General features: G+C 36.8%; 1 protein-coding gene across 5 annotated transcripts in view; it reads right to left on the bottom strand.

The window, feature by feature from the left end:
• Positions 1-18,287, bottom strand: part of LOC150106176 (putative DENN domain-containing protein 10 B) — a 277,044-nt gene that overhangs the window by 37,569 nt on the left and 221,188 nt on the right. The window contains exon 13 of one of the 5 annotated variants that reach the window (XR_016548292.1): positions 235-405. The exons of the other annotated variants lie outside the window; for them this stretch is intronic. The gene's annotated coding sequence lies outside the window, so the exon portion shown is untranslated. The remainder of the gene's footprint in view (positions 1-234; positions 406-18,287) is intronic. 5 annotated transcript variants of the gene reach the window in all.

Raw genomic sequence — 18,287 nt, 5'->3', positions numbered from 1 at the left:
AGCTTTCTACATGCCTGGTATTGTTTCCTACTCTGCTGTTTTAGATCTTCAACAAGAACCAGCTTTTAAATCAGCACTACAAGTCAGTCTCCAGTGACTTGGAAACTCTTCTACTTCTTCCTTAGTAGAACCTTAGGTGGGCCCACAGGCATAAATCAGTCTCATCACAAATAAATTCCAACATCCAATTTCCCATTATGAAGTTTGCCCACATGACTATTTGAAACTACTCACCATTCAAGAAGTTTATCTTTGTGTTTAGCATTAATTACTATGACCGCTCCTTCCTTTTCCTGATTACTCTGCAATATAATATCTTATAATTATTATTTAGCAGTATTTCATATGCTTTAGCAACACCAGTTATATGAACAGAAAACTTTCACATCCACAGACCTGAGAATTCTGAAAAAAATTAACGAAGTGAATAGATGGCATCAGTAGAAGAAACATACTAAAAAAAAATAATAATAATAATAAAAAAGGAATGTGATACAGTTAGCATTCAAGAATATGTGAGGTATGGTCATTTAAACAGAACTGAAGAAGAAAGGCTAACAAAACAAGTGTTTGATGTTAGAATGGAGAAAAAGGCCCCCTCCCCACACACATACACACATACATGGATATGTGTGTATGTGTATATGTATGAAAAGTTTGGTAAAACTTTTCATACATATCTGTATGAAAAGTTTGGTTAAAAAAACCTCACATTTTTTTGGAAACAGATTCTGCACCGAAGCTCACCATAAGATCAGTAGGTTGCATGGAGACATTTTGTTTGTATTCTATCTTGTAAAAAACTGTTTTCTGTCAAGCCGCTGATGATAGTTTGTTATTTTCAAACTGAAATATCTGGTAGTATATTAAATATACTTTTCTTGTGCTAATGTGTAATAAATAATTCTTAATTTCATGTCACAAGTTTCTCTCAAAAGTAAATAGCATTTTATAACTATTTTATTGTATTATAAGCTTTCCACCAGGAGATTTAAGTTCATTTAGCGCAGAAATGGCACAAACTCAGGAATTAGTTCATACCTTTACACTCTTAGATGTGATTCTCAGGTTGGTTTTATGTTTGTTAGGAGAAAACTATGATAAACAACTCCACAACCACACTGTAGTCAAACTGATATGTGTAACATGAGGTTCATCAATGTTCAGGTTGACCTCTGGATATTCACAAATTTACAGCTTATCTTTTCTCCCCCATCCCCTTATTTTTATATGTCCATTTCAGTTTTATTTTGTTTGCATACATGTACCATTAATGGGTGGGTTATGTATACAGCCACTCCCTGTCAGTTGCCACAATGTGAGGCACCTGTTCATGGTGGAGGAGACCTCCCAGTTATAGCACTGGCCTTTTTAATTCTTCCTCTTTTTTCTTTGCTTTTCGTCACATATTCTTCAGTGTACTTCTCCTGAATCTTTTTCACAATCCTCTCTTCAAGACTACTATCACTGGAATTCAATGCCTTGCTGCTGCTGTATTTGCTGTGTGGTGTGACCCATGGACATCTGGAAAGGGGGGGGGGAATCCTGATAGTCTTGCACTTTGGCCTCTGCTTAGGCAGAATGGGTAGGCCTGGATAGGATCAATTGACTAGTGGGCTTGCCTGTAAGGGTCAAGAGTGTTGCAGTAAGTCTCCTTCCCCATGGTCTGGGAACAGAGCCCAAGACTTGCTGTGGTGCTTGTATAGCATCAGGGGTAATCCTGGCATTCCATTCAGTAGTGGAACACCATGAAAATGGCTCTAGTGCCAAACCAGAAAAACTTCTCAAGCATGAATCCTTCATCGTCAATTGTTTCAGTGTCCTAAAAAGTCCCAACCAAGTAACAATGCTACTCATACACCTTTCAATAATAGAAATAAAAAAATAAAATATGTGTAATTGTGTAATACCAGTTTTTCTAATCATCCGTGCAACAGGTGAAAAGCCAATAGGAAAAAAATATAACCCTTCAGCATTAAAAAGGTTCTAGATGGATTGGTAGGTTCTCCCAAAACAGTTAATGACAAAAAAACTTCTGTCATTAAGAATGGAATCTTCTAGATGTTCCTGATGAGGAGATATGTTCAGAGCTGAAAGATCGGGGGGGGGGGGCAACAAGTATGAGGTGCATTCTGATCCATAGGGATAGTCACCTGGTTCCAACCAGAAAAATTATCCTTACTTTTGATACCTCCAAGCTTCATGCATCTGTTAAAGCAGGTTGTCTCAAATGTCCTGTTAGACTACATTTCTAATCCACTTAGATGCTTCAAAAGCCAGAATGTGGACATGCCCAAACTGTCTGTTGTGGCTCTGCCACCTGTGTTTGATGTTATAGTAAAGAGCATGATAACCAATCTTCCTCTGCCAAGAAAGTTAAATATGTAAACTGTCACGGAGATTCATTTTACACAAATTATGGACTCTACAACCGTGTTATAAATAATTATTTTAATTTCCCAACATTTCGACTTTCATATAAAGGTCATCATCTGAAGTATACAGATATATATATATACAGACACAAGCTAAATTACATTTCACAGAGTATGTTCAAGAGACAATGATTTGATCAATGGTTATTCTACTGGCCTGACCTCTAGTGAAAATAAAATGAAATTACAATAAATAAATGAAATGAAATAAAATAAATTAACTACATCAAAGTTATATTCTATGTAAGACAACATCAGAGAAACATTCTTTCATATAGACAGTTTTGTTACAGCAAAAATTATGTCCTAATTTAACATAACAATTGTTATATTAGATTTAGGATCCTGGATTACCTATCATCATCATCACGAACCATGGGCTCTGTACGCCCATTTCACATCAGTCCTTTATGTCGTCTACCCATTCTCGGTATGGTCTACCTTTTCTGTTTACACCATCCATAACACCAAACATGAATGTCTTTATCTTCCGGTCCTCGCTCATTCTGCAGATGTGTCCAAATAATTGCATCTTGTGTTTTATAATCTTCTATATGAGATTCTCCTTTGGGTGTATCTTCCGATAGAGCTCTTCATTTGTGACTTTCTGTACCCATCCTATTCTTAGAATCTTCCTGTAACAAGTTCTTTCAAATGACAAAATTCTTTTCCGTGATTCCTTATTTATTACCCACGTTTCAGATCTATACAGTACACTGCTAAAGATGCATGTTTCCAGTACTCTTAGTTTAATTTGTAGGCTGATCAGTTTACTTTTCCGGATTTATCCATGGCCTTCAGATTTGTTCTTCCCTTTGAAATTCTGAACTTTATTTCTTTTCTACAGTCCAAATCATACGTCATTTTACCTCCTAAATATGTGAATTGTTCTACATTTTCTATATCAATTCCATCCACTGGATTACCTATGGTTCTATTTAAAATTAACACTTTGGGAAAAAAGTTAAGTGGGTAGAATATGTGCCTTTGATATGTTTGGGATTTTTAGACCATCATTATTGTTAAGATTAGGTTGATTGATAAGAATCTTACAGGCCTCCTTAAATTTACGTTCATACCATGTTTTGGCGTGACGTAAACAGCAGGTTCTTTTCCAGTCAATTCTATGTAAAGTGTTCAGGACATGATCAGAAAGACCAGCTTGACCATAGTTATTATATTTAAAGTGTCGTTTATGTTCCCTTTTTCTGATAGGAATTGTGAGTCCTGTTTTCCCCCCCTATATAGGGCAAATTACAGGTGCAATGAATATGTATACCCCAGGGTGGGCCAGTGGAGGGAGTGAATCCTTCGATGTGCTGAGTATGTTCTTTAATTTTGCAAGTTTAAAGGTGGCTTTAAGGTTGTATTTTTGTAGTATTCTTTTTATTTTGTCTGATATCCCTTTAATGTAGGTTACAGTTTCATTACAGTCTTGTTTATTTTTGTTTTTAAGTGAGGTCTTGTACAGAATTTTGTTGATAGTATTTTGGATGTAACCATTTTTTAGGAAGGTATTGCTGATAACTTTTAATTCACCTTTAAGTGCTTGTTCATTGGAGCAAATCTTCAAAACCCTGTTTTGAAGTGTATCAATGACCCCTAGTGTTTGTGTTGGGTGGTGGTGGTAGGAATTTTTGTGTATATATATTGGCCAGTATGTGTTGGTTTCCAGCAAACAGTGAAGGAAAGACTATCAGAAGGAAGACAAGTGACAAGCATATCTAGAAATGGAAGTGTGTTCTGCTTTTCATTCTTGATTGTGAATGGTATGCATTTGTGTTGTTTGTTTAGGTTGCTGAGGAAACGGTCTAGCGGCCATGGGACCAGATAGGGAAAACATTGTCAACGTATCTAAGCCAGACTTTGGGTTTGGAATCTAGAGCACATTGCTCAAAATGTTCTATGTAAAAGTTAGCAATAGGGGGAGATAATGTTGAGCCCATGGCTGTCCCCCCTCTATCTGTTTATAGAATTTTCCTTCCCAAACAAAACAGCCTGAATTCATTGTGAACTGAAATAAGGCTGAGATATTGGGAGAAAATTTGGCTTGGATGAGCTGAAAGGTGTCCTTGAATGGGACATTTGTGAATAGGGAGGAGACTTCAAAACTCACCATTATGTCAGTATGTTGGAGTGAGAGGTTTTCTATAGTGACTTTGAAGTGGGCTGAGTTTTTTTTATGTATGATGGTGTTTTGCCAGTATAGTGTGCGAGTGCTTTGGCTAATTTATATGTGGGGGAATCAATGCCATCCACTATGGGATATAATGGCACATTTAGTTTATGTACTGTTGGAAGTCCATATAAACGGGGGGGGGGGGGGGGGTTCTAAATCATTATTATCTTGTTCAAAAAATATCTTTATCTCGTTTTTTAATTCAAGCACGTGAGACAAAACTTTCCCTCTGGATAACCACCTGATTTCCGTGTGTAGTAACAATGATTCCGATTTAGACTCCATAGCCTGGCATAACTGACTAAACAGGCGACTTTTTAATGGTCTTGATTTTATATAATTAATCATTTTAACACATTGTTCCAGCACTACTTTCAATTCTGATGGTAATTGTTTTGTAATGAGTGTTTCCTGATGCAAATAACAAAGGGTAACTAATATATGTGCATTATGTTCTCTTACATGTGCTACAAATCCTTTTATAGATCCTGTCATAGCTGGAGCACCATCTGTACAAATGCCAATGCACAAATTCCACGAAATTTTAATTTCTTGTAAATAAGAATTAATTTCATCTAAAATATGTTTTCCTGTTGTGAAATCAGATAATTCACAACAACATAAAAATTGATTAATTATATCATTTTTGTGAATGAATCGAATGAATGCAATTAAGTGTGCTTTTCCCATAATATCAGTTGTTTTGTCGATTTGTAAAGCAAAATTTGAATTTGCAAGAGTTTCAGCAGTATTTTCTTCAATATTTCGAGACAAGTCTATAATTCTGCGATGAATTGTGTCATTTGAAAGTGGTATTTTACAAACATCAATTTCTGCTGATTCACCGATCATTCTTTTTACAATTTTACAACAAGCAGGTAATATAATTTCTTCAGCCAAATTATGAGATTTTAATTTGAGAGCAATTAATTCAGCCACTTCATAAGAAGCTATCTGAGCTTTTTCAGACACACTAATTTGCTTTTTAAAAATCTTTAATTGTTTGGATCTTGCAGATAATGGATTTTGAAAGTAGGCTTTGTCTTTTGATGCTAGCGAAGGATGATTAGTGAGCAGGTGACGTTGGAGCTTGCTCTGAACCATAGCACTGTTTGATAATTTACAACCAAATACCACACGCTCGGGAACAGTTTTATCATTTTCCATTGTAGATGTAAATCCAAATTTTAAGAAGTCATCATTGTACTTACGATGAACATTACATTTTTTGGCGGAGGAAACATCTTTACTTGTAATGGGCTCGTTAGCATGATCGCTAGCATCATCATCATTATCGTCATTAAGCTTTCTTTATTTTTTATCCATTTATCCATTTTAGGGGGTTCATTGAAAATAAAGTAGCCAGAACTATAATAGCCATGCGTATTGGTTCAGCCAGTCCCCACTAGGAAGGTAGAACTGATTGAACCACTTGTCTGACGCCACTTATGTATGGGTATTCGCAGCGGCGGCACACTAAAGTGCCGCGGCATAGCGGTTGAGAATCACTGGTCTAATGTTGGTGACCCTTCCCTTAATGTTATGCATCAAGGGAAGGGTCACTACCCAGACTAGTTTCAACCTTTATTGAGGTCTCTTCAGTGGGAGCCAGGCCCAAGTGGAGATACCAGGCAGAAGCATTAGCAAGGTCATCTCTACCTATAGGAGTTGCCAAATGGTGTGCCACCTTTTTAATAAATTACTCCAGATTTAGAGAAAGATATTGAAAGTTTATTTTTCACTTGGTAAGACTATAATAAATTTAGTTTAATCCTTTATCCAAGTGTGAGCAAACAACGTTTGCGCCTGAAAGTATCTTCAGGACTGGGGTAAGGTGGTACAACACCGGCAACTTGTTGCAAAGGTGGAGCAAGCTAACATCACTCCTATCTCAGTATCTCCCATAATGCAAAACACATCTCCTTGCTGATCCCTTCCCTTAATGCATAACATTAGACACATCTGCAAGGAGATGTGTTTTGCATTATGGGAGATACTGAGATAGGAGTGATGTTAGCTTACTCCACTTTTGCAACGAGTTGCCCGGTGTTGTACCACCTTACCCCAGTCCTGAAGATACTTTCAGGCACAAACTTTGTTTGCTCAGACTTGGATAAAGGATTAAACTAAATTTATTATAGTCTAACCATGTGAAAATAAGCTTCCACAGGCCAAGAAATGACCTTCTTAAGGAGCCTATGGAGTGTTCTAATTTGAGAGCTGGTAGACAGCCCGATCTAATAATAAAGATAGGGAGGTAGATAGCCCGATCTAATAAAGCATTAAGCTTACCTGTGTAGTCCTTATGGTTGAGAACCACAATGGTGTTACCCTTATCCGCTTTGGTGATTACTATTTCCTTGTTTTTCTTAATTTCTAGTAAAGCTGTATATTCATCTTTGGATATGTTGGTTTTTGGTGGTCTTGGTTTAGTGAGAACACCAGCTACATCCAGTCTTACATTCTTGGCGATATGGTTCGGAAGGCTGTGGATACCACTTTCTATTTGGATCATTATGTCCTTGGCAGGTATATTTTTAGGCGATAAGACGAAACTGTGGCCACGTGCAAGAGCAGTGAGTGCTTCAAGATTCAAAATAACGGAAGAGAGGTTGACTACCGTGTTGAGTGGTTGCTGTGGTATGGAGGCAGAGTTCTTTTTCAGGTTATCAAATTTCTTGATGTGCCGACTACGTATTTTATCAAATTCTTTTGTTGCCGAAGCACATGAGATGGCATGTGCTTCGGCAACAAAAGTATGCTTGAAAGCTCCTCCTCTAGAGCCCATAGAGCTTTGTTTCTGTCGGCTAGGAGAACGCACGTACAGTAATTTGTTCTCGTAGTAGGGCAAAGCTAGTGTGGTTATATCCGGAAAGCCTTCTGTGAAGAGAAACGGTGCTTAAATTTAACACAATTTGGGATAACTCATTATCCTGGCAGTTGTAAAGATTACACTAAATCTATCACTATTCCTTATCCAGGGCACCTTGGTAAAAATAACCAAAATCCTTAAAAAATATGATCTGGCTTCTTGTTACAAACCATATAAAAAGTTGGCATCCCTTATCTGCTCTACCAAAGACCAACCACTTCCCCTGGATCTACCTGGGGGTATACTAGGTCCCTTGCAGCTGTAAACTGTCCTACTTTGGCTAAACAGGCAGGACAGTGAATATCAGGATTTCAGAACACAAAGACTACATCCAGTTTCACCAGTACAGCCACTCTGGGCTTGCAGACCATGCTCTAGATACCCACCACAGAATACGTTAGAAGGAAGCCAAAGTAATACACTGCATCAAGTTAAAGTACAAAAGACTATTCATAGAATCAGCCTGCTCTAAAAAACGTTCCAAACCTCAAGAAATTTGGGTGCATGAGACAGCCCCAAATTTGGGAGACTTTCATCATGAGAACATCAGCCCAACAGCCAAGACAATCCAATATACTGCTAGGAGGCACCAATAGGACTTTAGGAACAAGAGCAGTTTCTTATCTTCTGCCTCATTTGTTTTTTGTAGTTCCTGCATGCATGTGTCATATTTGTATGTTCCCATGAAGATGGCAATGTGATATTGCCAAAATATAGGAAGTATTCATTAAAGTTTCTTTCAATTAATATTCCATTATATTGCAAATTCCTTAAATAATTTAATAGTCGTGTTACCAACGTATAAGCCTTTCTATAAGAGTTTCTATTCACCTCTATCTCACACTATACTGCCTCAAAACCATTGGCACTATTTCTCTCTTGCATCTGTACTTTGTGTGGACATAACTCTTTTTCTATTATCAATAGCCCCCCCCCACCCCACTTTTTTTACCCTTTCTATTCTCATGAAACATATCATACCCTTCCATCTCTATTCCTGTCAGGATGTCGTCCTCATCCAACCACGTCTCACTTATTCCAACAACTTTTGGGTGAAAAGATTCAAGCCTTGTTTCTTACACTTCTAGCATTTATATACAAACACAGCAGCTTATTCTTGGATCTCTAGCTAGTTCCACTGAAACCACTTATTTGATGTGACTTCTCTATGTTTAACTCGAGTCATTTCTTTTTCTTCTTATTTATCTTAGAACTTCTTCAGATCCAACTGTTTTCCCTTGATTCCAGGTCACCCATATCCCTTTTTGTCTATACATGCATTCACATTCTCTTTGAGCACCTACCTTTCTCAAGCTGTGTTCCTCTGTCTGCCCTGAGCCTCCCCATTTTCTTGTCTGTCTTGCACACCTGTTCTCACATTCTCTGTACTCATGCCGCTCATTTCTTTATTCACAACCACCTCTTCAATTTATCCTATTTTACGCTTCCTTTCTTCCACACTGCTTCCCACTTGATCAGATTCATTCTCTCCACTGCTCTACCTTCCAGCAGCATTCTCTCCAAGTGACTCACACCAAAACCACTCAATTGCAGTCCATCGCCCCTATACAGTTCGCTTTGTCCTTCAAACTCGTTCCACACATTAACAAACTGCACTCCTTTCTCCTCACACATTTCCGCTGCCGAGTGGTTAGCGTATCCGCTTTCCAGTCAAGAGGCTGCGGGTTCGAATCCCGCCATGGGCATGGATGTTTGTGATTGTCTGTGGAAATACTAGTGGTGGTGGTCGGCGGTAGATGGCGTTGGTGTAGTTAGTTGCAGTCAGTGGTGGATTGTGAGTGGTGGAAGCAGAGTTGTAGAGTAGATGCCCTCCCTCGATGAGTCTTTGGACTCCCTGGAGGTGACAAATAATAATAATAATATCATTCATAATCCTTGCTCTTCACCTTATCTCACCACTGTCATACCTGAGCAACATGCTTACTACCTTTCCTATCACGCTATTCTCTTTTATCTGTCTCAACAACCTCCTGATATCCAATCTGATGTATTCTTTGTTTGTGGTTAAGTTATTTGTACCTATTACAACTACAACTCTTTTGCTTGTCTTCTCATATCTAATGCCACAATCACTCTACTCATTCTACCTCCAACAAAACATACTTTAGGAATCCTGTCGTCCAGCACACCTTTAATAATTGAATAACCATACAATGCCATTTGCGGATCTTTCGTTACCTCTTTTATACCAACATTATTTGTTTTCATCATTTTCACTTTTCCATATATCTCTTGAATTCTCTTAACTTCATTCATTTCATCTCCTGTCTCATGTTAACCAAACTCAACTTTTGAATCGTGCATCACATTTTTGCTGTCTTTCATTTTTTTGAATTTTCAAACCTTGTGTCACACTTTCACTCTCATTCATTCTTTCAAAATATCAATGAAAAGAAGTCAAACTGACAGAAGAATTATAAAAAGCATAACTGACATGAGAAAAGAAAGTGTTTGAAAACTGAACCAAACTTAGAGACTAAGTGGCAGAGAAGAAACCATTGATTTAGCCAGGAAAGCTTGTGATGAAGTCAGCAAGGATAGTAAAATCAGAATTCTTTCGAAATATCAATAAAAAGAAGTTGCACTGACAGAAGAATTAAAAAAAATATCACTGACATGAGAAAATAAAGTGTTTGAAAACTGAACCAAACTTAGAGATTAAGTGGCAGAGAAGAAAACATTGATTTAGCCAGGTAGGCTTGTGATGAAGACAGCAAGTATAGTAAAATCAGAACTCCATGACACAGTTTTCGAAAAGAAGAAAGATATAATTCCTATCAAGTCAGCTTGTGCTCTGAGAAAATACAGAGAAAATGTAAGAAAGTAAAGCTATGTGTAAAAGTAGCTACACAAGGGAAGACTTGTAAGAAGAAACAAGATCATCATCATCATCATCAAATTCCTGACATTTGCCCTCAAGGGGTGTACAGGATATGATAGTACTACATGAAAAATTTACATCATTACTAACTTCATACCTACAATTTTCTGAAAAATCAATCTATTACCTGTCAAAGCTACAACATTGTCAGATCTTATATATATATATCTATCTTCTAAGGCACTTTTTACCGTTTCAATCCACCTATATATTGGTCTTCCTCTGGGTCATTTTCCTGCCAACCTGGCAGAGAACACTTGTTTTGCTAATCTTTACTCTCCCATTTTGTTTAAGTTGATATACCACCTGAGATTATCTCTGCTAATGCATTCCTGGATGCTGACAATGTCAAGTTCTTTCCAAATATCCTCATTTTTAATATGATATTGCCATTGATACCATCTGTTCACACCTCTAATCTTTCTCAGAACTCTCATATCTGCGGCCTCTAGTCTTTGGTCAAGTGTTTTACTTCTGACACAGCTCTCAGATCCATAAGTTAAAATTGGTTCGAACAGTGTCTTGTATACAGCTAATTTAGTGTTTTGACTAATTTCTCTCTTATTCCATATAAATTTATTCAGTTGAATTCCTACGATACCAGCTTTGTTGATTCTGTTATCTATTTGTTGATTCTGTTATCTATTTCCATATTTAATTTACCATCTTCACTAAAACTTGTGCCTAAGTAGCTGAAATGTTTTACTTATTCTATAGGTTCTCCATTCACAATGCTTCTGCCCATATCTATCACAACAGTTATTCAATTTAGTCAGGGAATCTTGCAGGCTTGTAGCGGATTTATTTAGAAGTATAACATCAAATGTTTTACTTATTCTATAGGTTCTCCATTCACAATGCTTCTGCCCATATCTATCACAACAGTTATTCAATTTAGTCAGGGAATCTTGCAGGCTTGTAGCGGATTTATTTAGAAGTATAACATCAAATGTTTTACTTATTCTATAGGTTCTCCATTCACAATGCTTCTGCCCATATCTATCACAACAGTTATTCAATTTAGTCAGGGAATCTTGCAGGCTTGTAGCGGATTTATTTAGAAGTATAACATCATCTGCATAAAGCAAAGAGCTGACATTAACATCTCCAATTCTGATATCATGTTTAATACCACTTTCCTTCATAATGTGATCCATATAGATAATGAATAACAAAGGAGATAATGTATATCCTTGTCTCACATCAGATTTAACATTAAACCATCTTCTTGTACTTCCTTCAATTCTAACTGCTGACTTAAACTCAAATAAAGACTAAGCATTGCTTGATATAATGATCCACTGACACCATACAACTGTAGCGTTTTGAATAGCTTCTCTGTTGGCACCTCATATGCTTTTTCCAGATCTATAAAACTTAAATACAGATCTTTGTTATATTAGATGATGGTACAACATGATAGAAGATACAAGATTATTCTTCAAAAATTATGGAAACAGCTACTGTGTTAGAGTAAAACTACAGCTTAACATAAACCAAAATAATCACTCGACATTTCGACCTTCACATTAATGTCATCATCTGGAGTATACATGTATATACAAAGAAACCAGCTGTACTACAATCTATATGATATGCTGAAGTTACATTGAATCAACCATTAAACTATTGGCCTGACCTCTGGTGAAAAAAAACCTTACAACATCAAAGCTAAAGTCCTGTTATTATGTTATTATCTGTTATCTATTAGGTTACAAAATTAAATTAAATTAAGCTAGAGAGCAACATGTTCACACAAAAAGTTTTACTTATATAACTATACATATAAATTAGTTATATATGAATAGTGTGGATGGTGGCCAACAAAAGCTGAAAAACTGCTTAGAGTCAGGGTTTGCTGGAAAACTTGAACTAAGTGGGTGGAATGCATGCCATCGAAATTAATAAAATGGTGGCTTAAAAATCCCAAAAATTTGCTTGGCACACATTCAGTCCATTTAGTTCAAGTTTTCCAGCAAACTCTAACTTAAGCAATTTTTGCTTTTATTGGCCACAATGAATAGTGGTTTGTTCTAATTTATATGTATAGTTATATAAGTACAAAATTTTTTGTGTGAACATGTTGCTGTCTAGCTTAATTTAATTTAATTTTTTAACCTAATAGATAACAGATAACAACATAATAACAGGACTCTAGCTTTGATGTAGTAAGTTTTTTTCTTTTTTTTTTTTTATCCAGAGATCAAGCCAGTAGTTTAATGGTTGACCAAATCAATGTAACTTCAGCATACCATGTAGACTGTAGTGCAGCTTGTTTCTTTGTATATACTTGTATACTCCAGATGATGACCTTAACGTGAAGGTCGAAATGTCAAGGGATTATTTTAGTTTATATTAAACTAAGTTTTACTATAACACAGTAGTTGTTTCCATAATTTTTGAAGATGTATTCTGATCATCGTGTAAGCATGAAGGAAAAGATGCAAGATAAATATCATGAAGAGAGCCAGAGCCATTTGTTCTAACGATATGGCTCTGTCCACAGAACTCAAACATCTGCACCCAGGGCCGGCTCTACCGATGGTATAACACATGCATTTGCACCAGGCGGCAACTTTTTTGGGGCAGCAAAATTGGCATAAAATATACAAAAAAGAAATTATAAAAAAGTCATTTATTCCTTCTCTGTTGAAATTAGACTTTAGGATGTTGTTAGTTAAATTTTTACTTAATAAAACTTCATTGTACCGTATATTTTTTTAAAATCATAATCATTTAAATTAATGCATTATTATGTTGCATTTATTATCACACTGTCAGAGTTAATATCAGACAACATGACAATAGCAGAACACCTTCTATCTTGTATTTATTTCTGATTCCATTGTTGGCCATGAGTTGACTTTGACCTGAGGATAAATGTCATTTAACCAATGAGACCAAATGATCCTAATGAGATAATTGGTTAAGAGTAAACCAATTAAAGAAATAGAATCAAAATACATAAAAATAGTTGTGCAGTGATTGTTAATAATACTTTTTTGATGCAGTTATTAAGATTTGGCTTTTAAAATAATTTTAACGTTCCAACATGTCTGATAAAAGAAAAAACCATCAGGTGCAGAATATTGTAAACGAAAATCGGAAAAAGAACACAATATTCAGAAACAAAGCAGGGCTTTGCATAAATATCTAAAAACTGAAACAGCTAATGTAGTACAAGAGAAAATAAGCGAAAGGACCGAAACCAAAATTCCTGAGCTTATGGTAAGTACTTCTAACTGCGATCCCAGTAATGCCAATATTAGTAACAATGAGGATGAAAACAAAGCTGATTTGACATCTTCCTCTTCAAAAAAAATAAGTGATGAATTTGAAATGAAACTGAACCAGCAACATTAATCCAATTTCAGTTAAAGACATAACTATTCTACCTCTGGTTGGTGACAGTGATCGTGCGATACTCACTTGGGAAGTGACTAAGTTTATGAATGTTCTATTCAGAAAAGGTTACATGCTGAACTACAAAGCAGGAAATTATGACCAACTGAGAAGTATACTGAGTTCAATGGAATGGGATTGGGTGCTGGATGGAAAGAACATCGACAGTGCATGGGAAGCATTTAATGATGTGTTATAAGTAGGAGTCAAATAGATGTGTAATCTTATTAAGCAAGAGAGTCATAAGAAAAGGATGATGTGGAAGGAATACTGTTCGTATAAGGATGACTTCCGTTATGAACGTTATAAGCAGCAGGCTAGAATAGTCACAACTGTTCTATGGAAAGCAAAGTCTGAGTATGAAAAGAAACTGGCTCTACATGCTAAAGACAACCCACAAGAATTCTTTCAATATGCTGAAAGTAAAAGAAAGAATGAATATGAAAGATTAACTCTTCTGAATCCAGATGGCGTGAGGATTACAGATGTAGAAGAGGTTGTTCAGTTAATGAGTGCCTTTTGTTAAAAGCTATCAATCTGGTGAACGCAACATTGAGCTCGCTGTTACCTCTTCGCTAGATGAAGAAACTCAGGTGTGAGGCCGAGGTATTAGAGTTTTTGCACAAATTGAATAAGAATTCAGCAATAGCGACTGATGGGATATCAGCACATGTGCTAAAAGAGTGTTCAGCTGAACTTGACATTCCTTTGACCAGGATGTTTAATATGAGTCTCAGAACAGGGAAGACTCCGCAGGAATGGAAGGAATGTATGATAATTCCATTGCACAAGGGTGGTGCCAAGACTGATGTATCTAACTATCGACCAATTAGTATCTCAGGAATGGTGGTGAAGATTTTGGAAAAATTAGTTAGGGCCTGCATTCAGAAATGGGTTGAGAGTGAATCTTTACTTTGCAATGAACAACATGGATTTACTAAAGGAAGGTCTGTTTTAGCAACTTGCTCACATTCTGTAACAATTCTACCACTGAACTAGACAAGGGGAACGGATACACCATGATACTTTTGGATTTTGCTAAAGTTTTTAACAGAATATAGCATGGTAGACTGTTGTAAATTGAAGAATATGGGTTTGGGTTATACAATATTAGCATGCATAAGAGGATGGCTGATTGACAGATTTGACAGGTGATATACAGCTGTTTGCTGATGATGCAAAGATAGATAGGTAGGTAGGGTAATCAGGAATGCTGCTGATATGCAGTATACAGGCGGCCCTCGGTTTATGCTGATTCACAATAATGGTGGTTGCCTGCGCGTGCTTTCTTACTGTAGTGTGGTTGACCGAGAAACGACGCTAATAGGCACTCTAGTGTTTGAGTGTTTACCGAGCTACTACGACGTATATGTATCAAACCTAGTTTTAATGTTGAATCTACCTAATTGTTCTATTTAATTTTTTTAAATTGATAAAGTATGTAATTACATATCATGTCTGATAATAGAAGTGCAGAAAAATTAGCAGAACTCGGTGGAGTTCTGCTAATCTTAAGAAGGCGCAGAAATCAATCACACTTGAAAAGAAGAAGGTGATTCGAAGAATGGAAGATGGGCAGACATGTGCTAATGTCTGTAGAAGTATGAACTTACCTCCATCGACTGTTACTACAATTATGAAAAATGTAGATAGAATAAAACAGTCTGCGCAACAATCTACAGCAGCATTTAGTGCTGCCGTAGATTGTTTATCCCTGCTATAACGCACAAAACATGCATGTTATAGCAGGGGTAAACTTCATGAAAAAATGGAAAAATTATTATCATTATGGGTGGATGACTTGAATCAGAAAAACTTTCCTCTGACACAGGCTGTTATAACTGAGAAAGCAAAAACAATTTCTGCGTATCTTAAAAAAGACGGAGGCAAAGAAGCACTTTTACGAAGCAAAGGTTGGTTCATGAGATTAGTCTCGAAGTAAGTGTCATAGTGTCAAATTATGTGGTGAGGTAGCAAGTGCAGATGTTGCAGCAGCAGCTGCTTTTCGTAAAGAATTTTAAGACTGTGTAGAACAAGGAAGTTATCCTCCTGATCTCATTTTTAATGTTGATGAGACTGGGCTCTACTGGAAAAATGGCCATCACACACCTTCATTTCCTGTGAAGAACGTTCCACTCCAGGTTTTAAAGCTGCAAAAGATAGACTTACGATTTTCTTGGGTGCAAATGTCTCCGGAACTTTGAAGCTTAAAGCAATGTTGGTGTACCATTCACAGACACCACGTGCCTTCAAGGGTCTAAACGCCATGCTGCCAGTCTATTGGAAATGGAACAAGAAGGCTTGGGTTAGACAAGACATTTTTATAGATTGGTACACAAATTATTTTTGTCCTACCGTGCTTCGCTTCTGTAAAGAAAATGATTCACTAGCCAAGGCATTGTTTCTCTTGGATAATGCTCCTGGATGTCAAGGTTGTTTACATGCCTCCAAACACAACATCGCTTTTGCAACTGATGGATCAGGGGATTATATCAATCTTCAAAGCCTATTACCTCCATATAACATTTATGGAAATGGTAAGAGTCTTGGACACTTCAGGAAAAACTATTAAAGACTACTTGCGGTCATTGGATATTTTGAAGGGCATTAACAACATTGAGGCAGCTTGGAACGATGTGTCATGGGAGTGCATATTTAAGTAGTACTGACATTTTCTTAGCTGCCACCTTCTCAGCATAAGAGGATCTCAGAATAAGTGTAGTGGGGGCTAACTTCCTTTTTTTTTCATCCTGATACGATATATTTTGTTCAGCTTTAATCATTTGTGTTTCTTTTCATCTTTCGACTTCTGATATGCATGGGACTAAGCTGGATGATCTCTCTCTGACAGTTGACACATTTGGCTTTCTTTGCAGAGTGAGATTTTGCTAAGGCAGTTAGGGAATGTCCATATTTCTGACATTTAATACATCTTAGCAGATTAAACATTTAGTCTAATAAGACATTCGAGACACCCTGGTTTTACATATGTTTTAGGTGTATCAAAAGTAAGGATGATGTTCCAGGCTGGAACCAGATGATTATCCCTATATATCAGGTACATCTCATACCTGTCACTCCCTTATCTTTAAGCTCTGAATGCATCTCCTAATCAGGAAAATCAAGGAGATCCCATTCTGATATCATTTCTCTACAAGAATGGAGTGTTTTATGAGGTGTTATTACTGTGAATGGTATTCCACCAACTGATGTTGCTCTTAGAAGCTTTTCAGAATGTTGCTGACATGATGTATCCACAAGGATATCACCAGAAGACAGTTTCTTAACAGTGTTGGATGATCGTGCCAGTACTAAACCATTCTGATAAAGAAGGGTGACATTTTTTCTCTTGGCTTTTCACCTGCTATATGGATGATCAGAAACATTGGTACACATATACTTACTCAGTTGGAATCTTGTCGGGGGTCCCTGAAACATTTGAGGATGAAGAATTCATGCTCCAAGTTTTTTTATTTATTTTATTTAGCACCAGAACTCCCAACATTCCAAACATGGATGCCCAATGACCAGCAAGCAATGACTGCACTTGGGAGTGGAACAGTCTGCAATTGGGACCTAGGGTCCCAACTGCAGACCATGAGAATGAGAGACTTGCTGCAACACCATTGGTCGATTGCAGGTAAGCCAACCAACTAGTCGGCTGATCATACAGGACCCATCTTGCCAAAGAAGAGGCCAAACTAGCAAGACTACCAGGTTCCCCTTTCTGGATGTCCACAAATCACACCACATGGCAAATGCAGCAGGAGAGGTGGGGTGTATTCCATTGATGGTGGTCTTGAAGAAAGGATAGCAAAAAAGACTCAGGAAGAAAAAGAGAAAGAATGATAAGAGCCAGTTCCATTACTGGGAGGTCTCCTCCACCATTATCTCCTCCATCTGGGGCACATTACAGGCACCCCACAGAGAGAGAATAATGGCTAATGATATACTGAATAGGATTAGAAACCAACTACATCACTGTCTTATACCTTGATTAATTTCAATTTCTTCTGTTATTTATTACCTAATTATATTTATTTTTGTAACTTTATGTAAATTTTGGATAGCTTGTACTACAAGAGTAATCATTACATGTAATGATTCTTCTTCTTTTTTTTAAATCATATTCTACAATTTTTCTCTGTGAATTTTATACATGCTTTCTCGTAATCTCTACAGGCTAAATTGCATTCTTCTTCTTCTATCTTACTGAAGCTTTAAAGTTCTTTACTGCAAGTACAAACTTCTACTTTTTTACTTGAACTCTTCTAGTCCATGATTCTGAAGTTCTTTTGGATGTTATCTTCCCAACATTGTCATGATCTTCCTGTATGACACTTTCAATGTAGCCTCAACTTGAATGGCTAAACAAGCATTCAAGATGCTTGTTTAGCCATTTTCTCCTCTCTAGTTCCTTCCTCATGTCCAAGTATCTCAATCTGCAAGCTGTGATTCCATCGGTTAGTAGTAGAGATCTACAGAGTTCATATAATT

The sequence above is a fragment of the Typopeltis vanoorti genome, chromosome 5 (assembly GCF_054136105.1).
Source record: "Typopeltis vanoorti isolate ZY-2024b chromosome 5, IOZ_Tvanoo_1.0, whole genome shotgun sequence".
Classification (NCBI taxonomy): domain Eukaryota; kingdom Metazoa; phylum Arthropoda; class Arachnida; order Uropygi; family Thelyphonidae; genus Typopeltis; species Typopeltis vanoorti.
The sequence above is the reverse complement of the archived record's forward strand: the minus strand, read 5'-3'. Positions and strand labels throughout refer to the sequence as shown.